The sequence below is a fragment of the Euprymna scolopes genome, chromosome 15 (genome assembly GCF_053919585.1).
Source record: "Euprymna scolopes isolate OS-2025 chromosome 15, ASM5391958v1, whole genome shotgun sequence".
Taxonomy (NCBI): Eukaryota; Metazoa; Mollusca; class Cephalopoda; order Sepiida; family Sepiolidae; genus Euprymna; species Euprymna scolopes.
In genome coordinates this window covers 2204266-2221988 of record NC_136496.1, presented here as the reverse complement: position 1 = coordinate 2221988, position 17723 = coordinate 2204266, and the positions used below count along the sequence as shown (strand labels likewise).

The following is a 17723-nucleotide window of genomic DNA, read 5'->3' as shown; positions in this document are numbered from 1 at the left end:
CCATTCCTTTGTGAAGGTTACTGCACCAGCAACTTCGGTCTGTTGTGAGCCCTTCCCAATTTTTCGTGTTCTTATTCATTGCCTTTTATCGGATTCTTGTAGCAGAGTTTCTACCCACCAATCTTTCTGTACTAATTTTCCAATTCTCCATACAATAGGATTTCTGAGATGCGATTGTTTTCCATTCTGGCCACATGTCAAGTCCATCGCAATAGTGTGGTCACGAGTACGGCTTCTATGCTGTCCATGTTGGCTCTGTTGAGTACTTCAACATTTGGTATAAAATCGTTTTATTTTCATAATTTCCCTTACATCATGTACACCTCATATCAATGCAAAATCAGCAAATATCTCTCAGCAAAACACTGTACCATTGTGCCATTGTCCAAAAGTTGCCCAATTGGCCGACAACATTCACAAAACACTATTTCCAACTGCTTGATACTCTCACAATCTTGGCGAGACAAGAGTTTCTAAATGGCAAAATGGCTGCAGCTGCAGTCTCTTAATATCAGTGATTAAGAAACTTGCATTCACTTACACACCTTGGCCACAGATACACCAATGGCCTTTTGTTAGATTATCCTGGGCTATTTTCCATAAATGTCTACAATCAGGGTTCTGCATTTCATTATTCCATCCAACCAACCTCATACTGGGAAGTGACCAATTCAGCAGGTAAGTTTATCGGGGACAACCGGAAGTTCACTTTCAATAGGTGTTTGGTGAAAGAGGTACACTCCGTTCTTTGGTGCTTCCACGCATGCCAGTTAAAAAAGTATTCTCGCGAGATATTTCGTGTCCACTACTCCCCACCCCACACCTTAAAAAACAGGAAACAATTAAAATATGAGGAGGAGGTTAAACATCGTTTTAAAAATTATTGCTTTTATTTATACAAATGAAAATTTACTTTATTTTGAAAAAACAAAAAAAAAAAAAAGTGTTTTTTTTTTTTTTTTTTTTTTTTTTTTGCTTTCATTTTAAATTTGAACGACTGAAAAAAATTGAAGTGGATTTTGCAGAAAATTCAACAAACGACTAAGTAAAAAGAAAAAAAAAAATTCAAATATACAATAAATGTTCCATAGGCAATAAAAATTACTTTTATACCCCCAAGCCTCGTTTTGAAATTCGCGGTTTTCATGTTCCTGTTTTCAGAATGAGGCTTGTATTTCATCGACGCCATCTTGTTCATGAACAGCTCGTAAATGTGGAATATGCCAGATGAAATAAAGAGCATTTAAAACATCTTTTAAAAAATGAGCCCGGTAGGTATACCAGTAACTCTTCTTGGCTACTGTAACATTTACTGGTACTAGTGCAGAGAGTGATCCATCCGGACGTAAATAATAACGTTATTATTTAAAAAGCCATTCTTAACATGGGGAGAGGAGGGTGTTTTGTACCTATTCTATACGTCAACCTTACAATTGAATAAAAAAAACATATAAAACTTTAATTAAACTTGAGAATACGATTTAAAAAAATAGCGCGGATCACTCTCTGCACTAGCACCCATTTATTTATTGCATATTTGAATACTTCTCTGTTAAATTTGCAAATTGAATCTGAATCAGTTTGGCATCCAGTTATCATTCTGACTTTTCTCGGCTACTTTGGATTCCAATTTCAGCTGATGATTAAAAACGTCATTCACTTCAACCATTTTCACATGAGATTGTAACGAACTTTCCCCCCTTTTTATTAAGGAGCAGTTGATTCGGCTTTCTTTTGTCGATGGTAGTTCTCGATAAAACCTAAAACAAAAATAAATCACTAAAAGATAAATAAAATTAAATAAAAATAAATGAATGATAATAAATAAAATAAAATTAAAATATAAAAATGATAAAATAATAGGCAATGTTGAACTTTTTCTGCCCACTCCAAAAAAGATGGCGTCAGAATCGAGTTTTATATAAAAACGGAAACTGACTGAAAGTAAATAAAAGTAAGACGAAATGCCAAATTATCACCATACTCAAAAAAAAAAAAAAAAAAAAATGGGGAAATTTAAAAAATTTTTTTTACTTTTGTTTTTATTTAAAAAAAAAAAAAAGAAAGATAAATTTTCTTAAAAATTTTAATTTTTTTCGTGTTTTTTTTTTTTTTTTTTTTTTTTTGTACTTTCAGGGGCAGGAAAGTCAATAATAAATAAGAAAAAATTAATTAACATTTACAAAAAAAATAGCGCTTCTTAGAAGCGCTCTTCTATATTATGATAATGAAAAATATTAAATTTCAATTAAAAACAAATGGTACCTACGTAATTGTCATATCGCAAATAGTAGCATATCCAACAATTATGCGAAACGATAAGATAGAAAAATTATTCATAAAAAAGAAATTTGTAAAATCTAGCGATTTGGTTTCTATATCTACGGAATTGAATGGGAGAGTTAACAGGGGAGGTAAGTAAGTTTTCAGTTTCTCACATATTCAATCATTTTGTTATAAGAAAATTAACAGTTAAACTGTTACTTTGTAAAAATTCACAAATTATGTATATATGTCATGTTTATTTTTGTTTTCTGAATAAATTGTCTGCTTTCAAATGAGTTACTTCTCCTTTTGCTTAAGTCATGTGACCCAATATGTCCGCCATAGTATGTAATCATATCGAATTGTTTTCCCTTTATCGGAACTGTTTTTCATAAATATTTTTTTTTATCTTATCGCTTTCTATAATTTTTTGATATGTTACTGTTTGTGGCATCACAAGTACGTAGGTGTCATTTGTTTTTACTTGAAATTCAATACTTTCAGTTATTATAATATAGAAGCACCAAAAAAATAAACTAAATAAATAAAGAAAAAATATATAAGATATTACACACGGCGAGTTCTTAGTCCTCGCACTTCCGGTTTCATGTAAAAAGACGGAAGTGGCATCTTTTAAACTCCTTGGCCTAACGTTCACAGGAAACATGAGTTGGAATAATTACATTGAGAACATTGCCAGGACCTCTACGAAGAAGGTAGGTTCTCTCTACCATGCTAGAAAGCTACTAACGCCCGAAAGTATCTTGTACCTCCATAAGACCACCATTCGCCCATGGAGTATTGTTGTCATATTTGGGCTGGTGCATCTGCTACTAGTCTCTCGCTCCTAGACAATGGTCCAAAAGAGTCGCCAACTTGATAAGTCCTGAACTGTCATCTAAGCTTCAGCCTCTGTTCCATCGACAAAATGTAGCATCCCTCTGCCTGTTCTACAAGTACTATAACGGTTAATGCTCCGACAAACTGCAAGCATTCGTACTCCCTCGACGTAAATACCCCCGACAAACCTGACAAGCAGCTAAATCCCACCCCTTCACAGTAGAGATCCCTGGATGTAAGAGAGCCTTCTACTCCAGTAGTTTATTCACCCAGAACCGCTAGACTTTGGAATTCCCTTCCTGGTTCCTGCTTCCCAACTGTACTGATATGCAGAAGTTCAAGTGTAACGTGAACCGACATCTTGCTGCCCAACTCCCCACATAGTACCCCTGTAGATTATGTTATTGATAGTAGCCCCCTACAGCAAAGTGGCAATGTACCTTGTTTGGGATGAAAATGTAAAAAAAAAATTTTTTAATTTAAATTTGCGAAGACATTTTGACTAGGCCGAATAAAACAAAAAATAATTTAGTAGCTACTTTCTGCATTAACTTCGTGATTTTTAATGAATTGTCTTTATGAAAGATGAACTACTCGATAGTTACTAACAGCTTGGGTACGCAATACATATAGTTTTGAAAGGACAGTGGGCAAAGTCACTAAATAACGACGTGGCTTTATTGTGAGGAAAACAAAATTAAAAATGTCAAATTTGTTTTACAATCCAGAGAGATTCGAAAAAGTGATAAAAAGTTGAAACACTTAACAAATAAATGTTATCAAAGGCAAGATAAGTTACTCTTTTACTTATCTGGAAATCTTTTAGTGGTTTTGCTCACTTTAAAACGTTTAATCAGTTCGAAAAACTTTACGTGAGAGCAAGAAAAATGGCCGCGGTCTTAGCTCGTGAAATTCAAAGTTTTGAAAATGACTTAAAACTAAAAAAATATACAAAATACCATTAGAAACCTACTCGATCTATGTTACGGGGACATATACATACAGTAGTTTGCATATTTTTTTTTTATTTTAAAGTCATTTTCAAACCTTTTTTAATTTTACGAGCAAAGACCGTGAACGCAAGACACTTTGTTTTTCAAACCGATTAAACGTTTTAAAGTGAGTAAAACCGCTAAAAAGAAATTCCAGATAGGTAGAAGAGTACTTCTTTGTTTTTGATAACATTTATTTATATATTTGAATTTCATACCACTTTTTCGGATCTCTGTTGATTGTAAAACAAACGCAAAATGGTTTCATTAATATTATTGTTTTTTTATTACTGTGCATATCGATTCGAAAAAGTTGTCAAAAAACAAATATATAACAAATAAATGTTATCAAAGGCAAGATAAGTTACTTTTCTACCAAACTGGATATAATTTTCGTGTTTTTTATTCAATGTAACATGTTTATTCATCTCGAAAAACATGCAGTGTTTACCGATGTATCGGAAAATTCAAAATGGCGCCCGACTCTCTCTTTAACACGGTAAGTTTGGGAAATAATAAACTATACAAAATACTATTAAAAACCCACCGAATATATGTCAACCTATGTCACGGTAATAACATATATTGAGCGAATTTCTAACAATATTTTGTCTAGTTTATTATTTACAACACCTTTCCCCAAACTTACCGTGTTAAAGAGAGAGTCGGGCGCCATTTTGAATTTTCCAATACATCGGTAAACACTGTATACTTTTCGACCTGAATAAACATGTTACATTGAATAAAAACACGAAAAATATATCCAGTTAGGTAGAAAAGTAACTTATCTTGCCTTTGATAACATTTATTTGTTATATATTTGTTTTTTGACAACTTTTTCGAATCTGTGTGTACAGTTATACAAACCCTTATTATTATATGAGAAATACACACTTTGTATTGAGAAATGCACACTTTAAATATTGGTACTTCTGCACATATCAACCCGCAGTGTGCCCGGCAAATCACGGAAAGAACCGGAAACGGTCGATAAGTAGTTTTTTGTTTTTTTTTTTAAATATATATATTAAGACATTTTTTCCAATGTATTACTTAACATAGAGATGGGGATTGTAACAATTTGTGTTTTTTTGTAATAAGGCTCGCCTGGCCTTTCCCGATTCTTCCTGTCATCTACCGGGCACATCAGAGTAACTTCGTGGAAATCACGGGTCGATAAATGCAGAAGCACCTAACACTACGAAGGAGGTGCTCGTTTCATTTTCGAGTCACGGTGTTTCGCTTTTTACATCAACAAGTATAATACCTAAATATTTTTGAAGTGTCCATTTTTCAATACAAAATGTGTATTTCTCAATAGATTTTAACTCGAAAAGATTCATGTAATAATATTAAAACAAACAGACCATTTTAATGGCTACATAGAATTTTGTTTTCTCGCAATAAATTCACGCCACGATTTAGTGACTTTGCCGAGCACTTTACAGGATTCTATATTTAAGGTAAGTGTTTTTTCTCAACGCACCTGCACCTTTTTATAAAAAAAAAAAAAAAAAAAATCGAAAACGAAAAGAGGTCAAGGACGGACCTGAATGAGAATTACCCCCCCCCACACACACACACACAATTTTAACCGATATTCTGCGGTTGGTATTTTTTAATGACCTAATATAGCTAAACACCCCTAACCCTGCTATGTTAAGAACGGCTTTCGGAATAAACATCCCTAACATCGGAAACTATACTACATACTAAAACATACTATAAAAATTATAGGGGAGGGGGTGATTCTCGTTTAGGTTCGCCGAGGCAATTTTTTTTTTTTTTTTTTTTTTTTTACACAGTGGTCACCACTTATCAAGGCCCGGAAACCACTCCGGGATAAGGGTTATTGCAAGTACAGTACGTTAGTGTGGAGATTTGATGAAGTGTTTACTTAAGGGGGCGGTTCATTAAGAATTTGTTAACGTTGGACTTGAAGACATCCAAGTTGTAGTCAGGTGGGAAGCAGGCAGACGGAACAGAGTTCCACAGGCGTGCAGTTCTAAGAAAGAAGCTTTGTTCATGGAATCCACGTTTTGATTTAGGCACAGATAAAGAGTGGGGGAAATTTTTCACAGTGGATTCAGCTAGACGGGTGTTTTTCGTGAAAGATTGGCGAGGGGGGACCAGAGATTGGAGTTCAGACGAGCACCTGCCATGGAAATAACGATAAAACAAGGATAGGCTCGCAACGTCTCTTCTGTGGGAGAGAGGTTGCAGGGTAGAGAAAAGGGCATCCCCCACTAAGCCACGAAGTCTATTTTGTACTCTGTCAAGGCAGGATAAGCTGTTTTTAGCAGCTCCTGCCCAGATATGGCAGCAGTATTCCATCCATTTCTAGGTATGACACCAATTTTCGACACCCATAACAAAAAATAGAAGTAAAAACAAGTCAAATTAAATTTGTCGTAATTTTTACTGTATATTGAAGAGGAAGGATCAGGGTTCAAATCGCATATAAACATTCTTTATTTTAAACTGAATAAAACGGAAGAAATTTGATTTGAACGTCACAGAATAACCAAAACATCAAAAAAAAAAAAAAATGGGTACTTATGCAATTTTGTTACCGTGCTGAAATAACATTATTTAACATTCTTAATATGGGGAGGGAAGGGTGTTTTCTATTGTCTACTTTCGCTCAACAATTAAAAAAAAAAATATCGTAAAACTTGAATTTAACTTCAAAATACTATTTAAAAAAAAAATAGCGCGGTAACAAAAGTGCATAAGCACTAAAAATTGAGAAATTAACAATGGCGTTGCATAAACGCAAGTCTTATAAAACATTAGCCTTGGTGCTTGGAGGTGTGTGGTGTTGAGCAAAAAAAAAAAAAAAAAAAAAAAAGTGGTAGTAGGCAGGCAGACAGGCTCGAACCCATACCGCAAAGCAGGAAAAGAACGGGGGAAAAAAATGTGACGTCTTTGCTGTTGCGCTCTTCGCCAAACCGAAAGTGACGAATGTTTAAATTAAGGTTAGTCAATCGAAAAGAGGGAGATGACTTTCGAAAATATCGGCGAAAATAGCGACCCCTCCCTGTAGAAAAGTGCCCAGTTGAGGGTGAAGGAATCAATGTTTTTAGCTAATTTTTCGATAGTTGTCGCCCGAAGGGTCGTGTTTCAAAAGTATACCGGTCTTGTGAAAATCCGTCGCCTCTGTCGAAAGTTTTTCCGAGATATATAAACATACATACATTTAAACAGACAAGTGAGATTTATATTATAGATTATCAATATACGAAAACTGAAAAATTAGTACAAATATATATTATATCTTGTTAAAGTTTTTGTTCAATCATTATTCAAGTGAAATATAACAGTAAGTTTTACCTTTTTGGCTTGAAATATTATGAAAAAAGACATGTATATCCAGAAAAAAAATTGCAGAGAACACGTAAAACAATTTGATATCGAGACTTTTGACTGACAGAATTTTCTTTATAATTAATTTTCAATATTGTCATTTGTAGTCCGAAAAAAAAGTAATATTTAAATTATTTTTAGCAAATTCCTCTTTATTCTAGGAAATATCAATTTTTAATTCCTAAACATCTTAACTAAATCCTTAAATTAACTGTCGGAAACTTATTTTCAATTAAAACTTTTGTATGGAATTATAAACGAAAAGTCATATTTTTATTTAATAGTAACAGATTGTTAAACATGCCGTGCACAAAGAAATCCACCAAACTATAATATATATATAATATATAATAATAATTATAATTGTTTTAGTTACTTGGTTTAGAAATTATATTTTTGTTCTGACAAAAGAAACGAGTATCACTGCGATTTATATCGGCAACGTGCGAACAGATTAATGTGTAATCGGCCTTTCATGGAAAACAATTATTCACGTTAGATTTATAAATGCTTTTTAATTATTCATTATTCAAGAATAACTCCTATCCTTACATCAGCAACGCTCTGATCCCCATCTGGCATCAATTGAAATGGATGGCTCTCGTCTAGGAGAAGCCCCGTGTTTTGACAAGCTTCTGGGGTTGACCTTTACTCCTGATCTGAAATGGAACATGTACATCAAGTCTGTTGCCAAGGTCGCTGGAAAGATGGTGGGATCCTTCTACCGCTCCAGAAGATATTTCACTACTGATGCAATTCTCTATCTATATAAAAGCCAAGTATGTCCAAGGATGGAATACTGCTGCCATATCTGGGCAGGAGCTGCTAAAAACAGCCTATCCTGCCTTGACAGAGTACAAAATAGACTTCATGGCTTAGTGGGGGATGCTCTCTTCTCTTCCCTGCAACCTCTCTCCCACAGAAGAGACGTTGCGAGCCTATCCTTGTTTTATCATTATTTCCATGGCAGGTGCTCGTCTGAACTCCAATCTCTGGTCCCCCCTCGCCAATCTTTCACGAAAAACACCCGTCTAGCTGAATCCACTGTGAAAAATTTCCCCCACTCTATATCTGTGCCTAAATCAAAACGTGGATTCCATGAACAAAGCTTCTTTCTTAGAACTGCACGCCTGTGGAACTCTGTTCCGTCTGCCTGCTTCCCACCTGACTATAACTTGGATGTCTTCAAGTCCAACGTTAACAAATTCCTAATGAACCGCCCCCTTAAGTAAACACTTCATCAAATCTCCACACTAACGTACTGTACTTGCAATAACCCTTATCCCCGAGTGGCTTACGGGCCTTAATAAGTGGTGACCACCGTGTAAAAAAAAAAAAAAAAAATAGCATCAATTTGAGAAAGATTATTTTTTTTAATTATTAACAGTAAGATTGTCTATTTATTCATGTTTTAAGATCGAATCTTCTATATATTTCATGAACCTTGAAAAATTCAATCATAAAAAACAATAATTTCAAAAATCGTTTGAAATTACAAAATTATAAAACCTGTCAAATGTAAATAATAAAAAATTCTAATAATTTCGACATATTTTCCAACTCCTTTTTCTTCGTCCATCCCAAAGCTATAATTAAACATATCCCCAGATCTATTAGAAGAATTAGTTCAAACTGCTCATCCAAAGAAATATTTGTCAAACACAAAGATTTTTATAATAAAGCTCTAGTAAACAGCGGATATACGGAAAACCAAATTAGAATACATAGAACCCTCGCGTAAAACGCTCACATGTAGAAAAACCTGTAAAAGGAAAATCATTTGGTTCACTTCTCCGTTCAACCAAATGGTCAAAACCAACTTGGAAAGAAAACTCATTAATCTCATTAAGCTAACCCCCCCCCCCAGCAACATGCTTTACAAAGTATTTAACAAAAAACACTATCAAATTGAGCTACAGTTGCGGCAATAACTTGGAAAAAATAATTTAAAAAAAGCATAACAAAATTTTAAGCAACGACACAGAACACAATCTGGGAAACAGAATAATAAAGACATGCAACTGTATTAATAAATCCAAATGCCCCCTTCAAGAAAATTGCCTCACAACCTCTGTAATTTATCAAGCTAATATTAGAGCCAAGGAGGAACCCACCACTTGCAAATTTTGCATCGGTCAAACTAGCAATACTTTTAAACAGCAATACACAGGTCACAAAAGCTCTTTCCTAAACCCAAATTATAGAGATAAAACATCATTGGCTGCATACTACAATGATCTAACAAGTAAAAACTTAACACTAATTGTTGACTGGCACATCCTAAAAAAAGCAAAACCTTGCCAGTCACTAAATTCAACTTGCTTTCTTTGCTTAAATGAAAAACTATTTATCACAAAATTTAAGGATAGGGATTAACTCTTAAATAAGAAACAGGAAACCTCAATAAATTGCAGACATTACAAATCGTATCTGCTTTCTTACTTGCTAATTACTCCCCAATAATCCTAATTACATTCGACTCCAACATGACCCACATGCAATGTCCGACAGTTAAACACCTACACATTCAAATCTCAAGTTCAACATTCACTAAATCCAAAACAACACTCTTCCTGGGAAAAAAACGCACAAAAAATACACCTAACACCTGCAAACAAATTTTCTACATACTATAAATATTTAAGTCCCACCCAATCTACCCATCGACCACAGAATTTATATTTGACATATGCATGTTTGTCAAACCTCTGATAATCTTTTCACCTCAAATCTCATTAAAAATATTCACCCGTAACATAATAAACTAATATTCAACTTACTGGTATACATGCTGCTCTGCTCGCTGCCTATCTGTTAATTTGGATACTAACAAAAATGGGATAACCTCTGGTACAGCTTGAACATATAAAAAAAAAAACATAAAGAACGCAATTATCTAGTAACTGAAAACATACACTGCAATATATACGCTCTATAAAATTGTTATCTTCAATCTTGACACATCTTTTATATACCACAATCACTAAGTGTGACCAAAATCTAAACGATAAATGATGCACGACACCATATGATATAGACGTTGAAAATAACTCCAGATAATACATGTATACGTCTACTCCAGGATGTTATGTAACATATTAGTATATGGACACGTGTGTATACATAGTCTTCTACGTGCACAAGATCTGTGGGTGTTACTATTTACAAATAATTAAGTAAAGTAAAGTTATATCATTGCTAATTAGTAGCAAATAACTTCTTTTTTAAATAATCATTATCGCTGCCATAAAAAAAATGACTGAATCATAAGTTTAGTAATGACATATATTCTGAGTTTTGCAATTACTATCATTATGAAAAGTTTTAATAAAAAATTTACAAATACACCAATTAATAAACCAACATTAAATGAACAAATGAAATAGTCATAAATATTAGGGTGGTCGATTTTGTTTAAGTGAGAGAAAACAAATCTACCACTATCAAATGATGCCACCTCTCTTTCCCCTTCTCTCTTTCTTATCTCTTCCTTCTTCTTCCCCTTTTTCCTTCTTCCCCATTCCATCTCCTCCTATTCCCTCCTTTCATTTCTTTCTTACGCCTCTCACTCCCCTTCCTTCCCCTGCATCGTTCACTAGAAGACCTTAAAAAAAACGTCGCTCACCACCTTATATTTTTTTGCGAATTTGAACACCAGAAAGTCCATCACAACTTTTGTTTTACTGATGGAAAATTGAAAAAAAAAATTTTTTTCCACAAAAGGTGATCTATAAACTGTAATAATTGTTTGACATTTGGTTGAAAAATGAGTGAGCGGTGAAGCTTTAAAGCAGTTCAAAATTACTAAAACTGCCACTTAACCATAATTCAAACACAGTAGTGTTTGAATGAGACATATATATATATATATATATATATATATATATATATATATATATATATATTTCTGTGGAAATATTCTTTATTCACTTATATTTCCTTTTTATATATACCAATCTTTATTTAAGAAGCTCAATGTAATTACAGAGCATATAATGAATAAATGACTAAAGTCTATATTCCAAATTTGATGATGTTGACCATCTTACAATTTATTCCTTTAATTTAGTTGGTATTCACAATTCTTGACAGTATCTGTTTCGTAGCATAAAATCAGTCACTTAATTATTATATCAATCAATGAATCTATTTTGCCCTTAACTAATCAGAAGTAGCAACTATTAATCCAAATAAAATGCGTTCGGGCATGATTAAAAAATCCGAAAATTGGAAGAGAAGCTGCAATTTATTGTTTACATTACATTATTTTGAACTTCAAAATTATTAAAAAACACATTTTTTTGTCTCAATTATATATTAGTTGAATTATATAACTAAATTCTAAAAAAATCATTAATTTTTAAAAGATTTAAATGATATAAAATTTCAGTATTCTGTGATATAAAGTTTTAAACATTGATTTTTCAGTAGAGGTTTCCAATTAAAAAATATTTTCATACTAGCAGAACCTGATGAAATTCCACAAGGAACTCATTTATATGTAATATATTGATGTTGGCATTCTGTAGATGTTCAGCGTAAATAGAGATGCTCTGATATTATTGTAGCTCTTTTGTTAAAACTGCAAAAGTATTTATCTAAGCTAGCAGGGATGCCCGGCGTAGCCTGATCGTAAAGTACGCTTAAATATGATATTTCAATTCTTGCAGATTTCGTATATGTTATTATAGAGTTGATGTTTTATCGATTTTTATATATTATAAAGTTGTGATTTAAAAAATAAAAAAATATATCCATATGACTTGGGTGCATCAGCTTGAATCGAAGCCTAAACTTATATAACTTGAGTTCCTTCAGCTATAATTGAAACCGAAACCAAAACTTATGAAGAATTGTTGGTAAAATTATTTATTACAAGAAATAGAAGTCCATAACAATTAAACGACAGTAACTCGGATGTAAGCGTGACACACGAAATAAATTAACACGCATGCAATCCTATTAATATATGGATAATATTAAAATAGCAAATTCAACCGGAAGTTAAAATTATTTTAATTAAGAATTTTATTTCTAAGGGAATCAGGTTGATTTTAGCGTCTATTTTCCAAATAATTTAATTAATAAATTCAACACAAGAAACAATAACAAAAAAAGACAACACACACACACACACACAGACACAAATAAAAAAGGTTCTCATAATACATTAAACAAAACAAAGTTAGTAGAAACAAGGCAGTAGTGTCACATAGTTTTACAAGCATTATTTGATATAGTTTGTAGTATTTGGGTTATTTGGACTATTATTCTTAACTTGGATGCTATTGGTAGGGGTGTCACCATTTATCAAGGTCCAAAAGCCACTCAAGGAAAAGGGTTAATGATTGTCAGGTGGCTGATGTGATAACACTGATGATCAGTAATGGTGGAACTTTGGTAATGCTTATTTATTTAAGAGGATAGTTTAATAAGAACTTGTTTACGTTAAACTCATAAACAACCATGTTATAGTCAGCTGAGAAGTAGTTCTGCAGTATTGTGTTCCACAGACAAACAGTTCTAGGACAAAAACTCATGCTCATGGACTTTTCGTTTAGTCTTTGATACAGAAAATAAGGGAACTTGTTGTTGCTAGATGAGTATCTGCTGCGAATGTTTTACGTGTAGGGGACCATTCTAAGAACATTCCAGCTGATGTAACCTCCGGCCTTCATGTTAATCTTATCAAATTCAGAAATCTATACAAATTTCTAATAGTACCCTTTATTTAATTCACTGGGGCATATTGTTCTTGTTCCATTACCCATGATTGAGTAGAATCTTAAGTGTAGTTTCTATTTGTCAGTAATTCCGAATTGTTGCTGTTACATATTGCTGTAGCCTTGCAGGTTGGTAATAATTGAGACACACACAGTTGTATTATTAACAAAAGGTATATTGACAAAAGTATGTTACAGAAGTATACATCATGGTTCTGGAGCCACACCTGCCTCTAATTGATGTATTTACGTCCTTCTCTCCACAGGAAGATGTGACACAAAGGTAGGGAGGGTAAAGCTAATGTCCTTAAACGAGGAACAATCTGGCTTTTAAAAATTGCCTTGCCAGCCCCGTCTCAGCACCAACCAAGCCCAACCTCAAGTACCCCAAGTTGAAATTCTTTTAAATCTGTTGCTATTTCTTCAGTAACGACTCGGTCACCCAAAAGGTAAATTTTCTCTCGCTCACTCTCTCACTCACTCTCTCTCACTACCTCCCCCCCCTCTCTCTCTCTCTCTCTCTCTCTCTCTCTCTCTTTCTCAAACTTTCTGCCATTCTTGTTTATTTCTTATTCAAGAATTTTAAAACTTCAAAGTTTGGTCTTTCAGAGTATATTTTTAATTGTTGATATAAATGGTTTGTTCATTAACTCCTGTCTTCTCACTTTCGTTAACAAAATCCTGTTATTTGCACTTGCTAACTGGTGACCCATTCTTAACATTCATGTTTTTATCCATCTTTTTATTCACCAATTTAACTATATGTATATTAGGTGTTATGATTGTCAAAATACACTATCCAAAGCCAGGAGTGGCACCATAGATGATTATAGTTTAGGACTTTAAAGTGAAGAGTCCTCATATAAAAATCGATGGGATAAAAACTAATCATAGTAAAGAGAAATCGATAGGTGTTTCATCATCGTCTGCTATATTAGCTGTAAATGTGACTAAAACCGGAAATTGCATGGAAAACCGGAAATTGCATGAAAGTGACCAATTTTTTCTTAATAAAACATCTTGCAGATTATGATCAAGAAAATTAAAATCTCTTTCTGTTAGTCCAGTACTAAATGGCAAAATTATTTAAGCCATTTCCATTGGATTATATCCGAATTATCTCCCCTGAATTATTCTTATCAATGTTAGAGACAATATTCTCTACTTTCTGGAAATATAAAAATAAAATCTGATCTAGTGTATAAGTCTCGGCCGTCGGTGTGTTAGTATATCTGCTAAAAACTTTTGCCATTTGCACCGAACTGGCATGAAAGAAAGAACGTTAGCAATCTCTCGGACACATAAATATTAAAAATTAGAGAAAATCGTCAATTTTTTCATGGAGAAATGTTGTTTTAGTTGAGGGGGAAGGGTCAGGTAAAAAAATCTTGCTTTCAATGCTGTTGGTTTATCGTTTTTTCATTTTTAAAAAGCTAAATTTGCTGCGTGATGATATCGGTGGCATCTTGGTCCAATTGATAGTGTTTGTTTATGAACAGTTTTGCAATTTTACGCCCACCACATGGCATTTTTTTCTTTTAATAATGTTTTCTCTCTCCTATCTTTTAAAATTCTCAACTTTCTTACGCGTAACCACCACAGCATTTTTTTTTCCTTTTAATAACAATCCCGTTTTTATTGCTTTTTTGTTTTTTTAACCGTATTTTACGACCAGGTAATGCCGGGTGTCCCCGCCCACTAATCCAATATATAGAGAGAGAATTTAAAAAAAACAATGTTCTTTTTTTGGCCAGATCTTTAAAGCCATCAGACATGCTCTGATCGACTATCTATGCATGATTTTCACAAACTCTGACACTGTGTCTGTTTGGCAATTCCGGTTGCATTGCCCAAACTCTTAGAGCTGCCAACACAAATGTAAGAAATATTTATCATTGTTTATGCATATTCTCTGTTCTTTGACCTGATGACATGTGTTTTCTTGCGTTGTGGCATTAATGTAATCTTCCTGTTATACTTACGTTTGTCATTTTACCGTTTTAAAACTATTCTCTGTCCACCTTTTGTAATTTGCCCATAAACAGTAAAACACTAAGTAACGAAATTAGCGACTTGCGTCATCCAGATGTTGCGGGTAAATATTAAAGGAAATTTTGCTGATTTAAAATTTCATCTTGAAAATGAAAAACTTCATTCACAACAATAACAACATTTGCTCTCTGACAACGAGATTATAAATGCCTTGCTTGTAAAATTATTCAAGTTTTGATGTGAAATATTAATCTTAACTCATATTCACCCAGCTTTAAAATTTGCAGACAACAAAATTGTTGTTGACTAGTGAATACTACTAATAATAACTAGCAGAACCCGTGGAAATTCCACGGTAGTTGAAAAATTTTAAAACATAAATAAAATGAATAAAAATGAAACAAAATAACAACAAATTTAAAAACAATTTTTTAGCAAATTCTTAAGCTAAAAAGAATCTATTTAAAAATTTAATTTTTTTTTTCAATATAAATTCAACACATTTTTTTTCTTAATTTTTTTATATCAATTATAAAGGAACAGATGTTAATTCACTGAAACATTTTTTTTAATTTAAAAAAAAAGAAACTGAAATAAAAAAAACAGTCTTAACATTATTTTTTTTTAATCATAAAATAAATTATAAAATAAATTATAAAATAAATCATAAAATAAATTATAAAATAAATAATATGATATAATAAATAATATAATAAGTAATAAAATAGCCAATTTGAAATCGTAAACAGACAACCATGTTGTTTTTCTTTGGAAAATTTTGGAGAGGAAATGGTTTTAATGATTTTAAACTGATAAATAGCAACTATTAATTTCTTAATAAATGTTTGCAATGAGGATGTTTTTTTTTGTGTGTTTTTTTGTGACACTGGACGTACAGACAAGTAAATTAATATTTAGATAATATAACAAAAAGTAACCTAATATTAACAAAGAGGATGAAAGAACCGAGGAGAGAAAATACTAACCAGACCTTCACTGGATGAGTGCAAAGATGACTGTGACTTTGGGGGAGCTTATTGCCACCTAACTTATAGGGGAGACCAGTGATCGCTACCAACCAAAAAAATCATTGGTAAACAGTTCTTGCGATAGCACCAATTAATTTGCAAAGGTTATTAAAAGAGGTGGATAGTACTGGAAATCTGGGGAGACTTTTTGTCACTCAGACTGCAAGGAATACCACAGGTTGTTCTCAAAGAGAAATTTTTGATATTGATCTGTGTAAAAACTCCTAGAGAGTATTAATAATGATGATAATATTAATAATATTAATGATGATAATAATAATGATAATATTGATAATAATAATGATAACAAAAATAACAGTATCTGCAAAACTTGAACTTTTTTTACAGGAAATAAGGAAATTTGATAAGAAAAATTCAGGTTGTCCAAACATGACATTAATACAGGATAGTTTGGTCAATATTTTCTGTCTTTCCATCCTCATTCTTAATATTATGTTTGTTATCTTATTATTAGTAATTGTTGTATTCACTCCATTCATCCGTCTATCCAGTGTGGCCGTAGCTGAAATTGAACTCACTACACGAGTTTGTAGTGTAATTCAAATCTTGTTGGTAGCTGAATACTTGATGCTTCACCAGGGCTATCAAGGGTATTTTTTATTGTGACGCCATCACTAGATGGGCTGCCTACCATGGCTTAAGAGAGTCGTATCTATCCTCGAGAGAAAGATAGGCCATGCCAGTTTCTCAACCTGTTTTTTTATCTCGCGGTACCTTCTCAAATGGTCACCCATCTGGTACAGGCCAGGCTCAGCATTGCTTAACTTCGGTGATCTGGCGAGAACCAGTGTATTAATGTGATTGTGCCATACTCCCTGTATTCACTGGTCAACAACAAATTGGTTGTCTGCTTTTTTTTTTATTTTTACCTGATTTAGGACGAATCTGATTTTTACCTGATTTAGGCCAAATCTGATTTTTACCTGATTTAGGCCAAATCTGATTTTTACCTGATTTAGGACAAATCTGATTTTTACCTGATTTAAGCCAAATCTGATTTTTACCTGATTTAGGACAAATCTGATTTTTACCTGATTTAGGACAAATCTGATTTTTACCTGATTTAGGACAAATCTGATTTTTACCTGATTTAGGACAAATCTGATGCGCTGAAACCAAAAATCGCATTGGTTTTGCTTGATCAGATCAAGTTTTTGAGCTATGGCGACATGTCGATTTTTATGTCTTTGTTCACATGTATGCATGTGTGGAGCATTTTAGAAGTTGGTCAGGGTAAATGTAATATCGAATAATCGTTTTGATTGGAAATGATTTAACGACACTAAGTATTCAGGTCTGATTGTGATTATGCTGAAAAGGGATCAGTTTAAAGTCATAAAACTTCGAAATCTTCCAAAAATTGGTGTTCAGCATATATGAAGAAGGACTGGCCTGTGCAGAACAAATTGGTGTCTCGCAAAGAAAAGAACATCATCAACGATTTTCTGGTGGACTCTTCCCATCGTTGCATATCTAGTCAACTGACAGGCAGAAGT

General features: G+C 33.1%; 1 long non-coding RNA gene across 1 annotated transcript in view; it reads right to left on the bottom strand.

Annotated features, from left to right (window-relative positions):
• Positions 1 to 946: 946 nt before the first annotated feature.
• LOC145294223 (uncharacterized) overlaps positions 947 to 17723 on the bottom strand; it is a 36124-nt gene continuing 19347 nt past the window's right edge. The window contains exon 3 of the long non-coding RNA XR_013869845.1: positions 947 to 1760. This is a non-coding gene — a long non-coding RNA (uncharacterized LOC145294223). The remainder of the gene's footprint in view (positions 1761 to 17723) is intronic.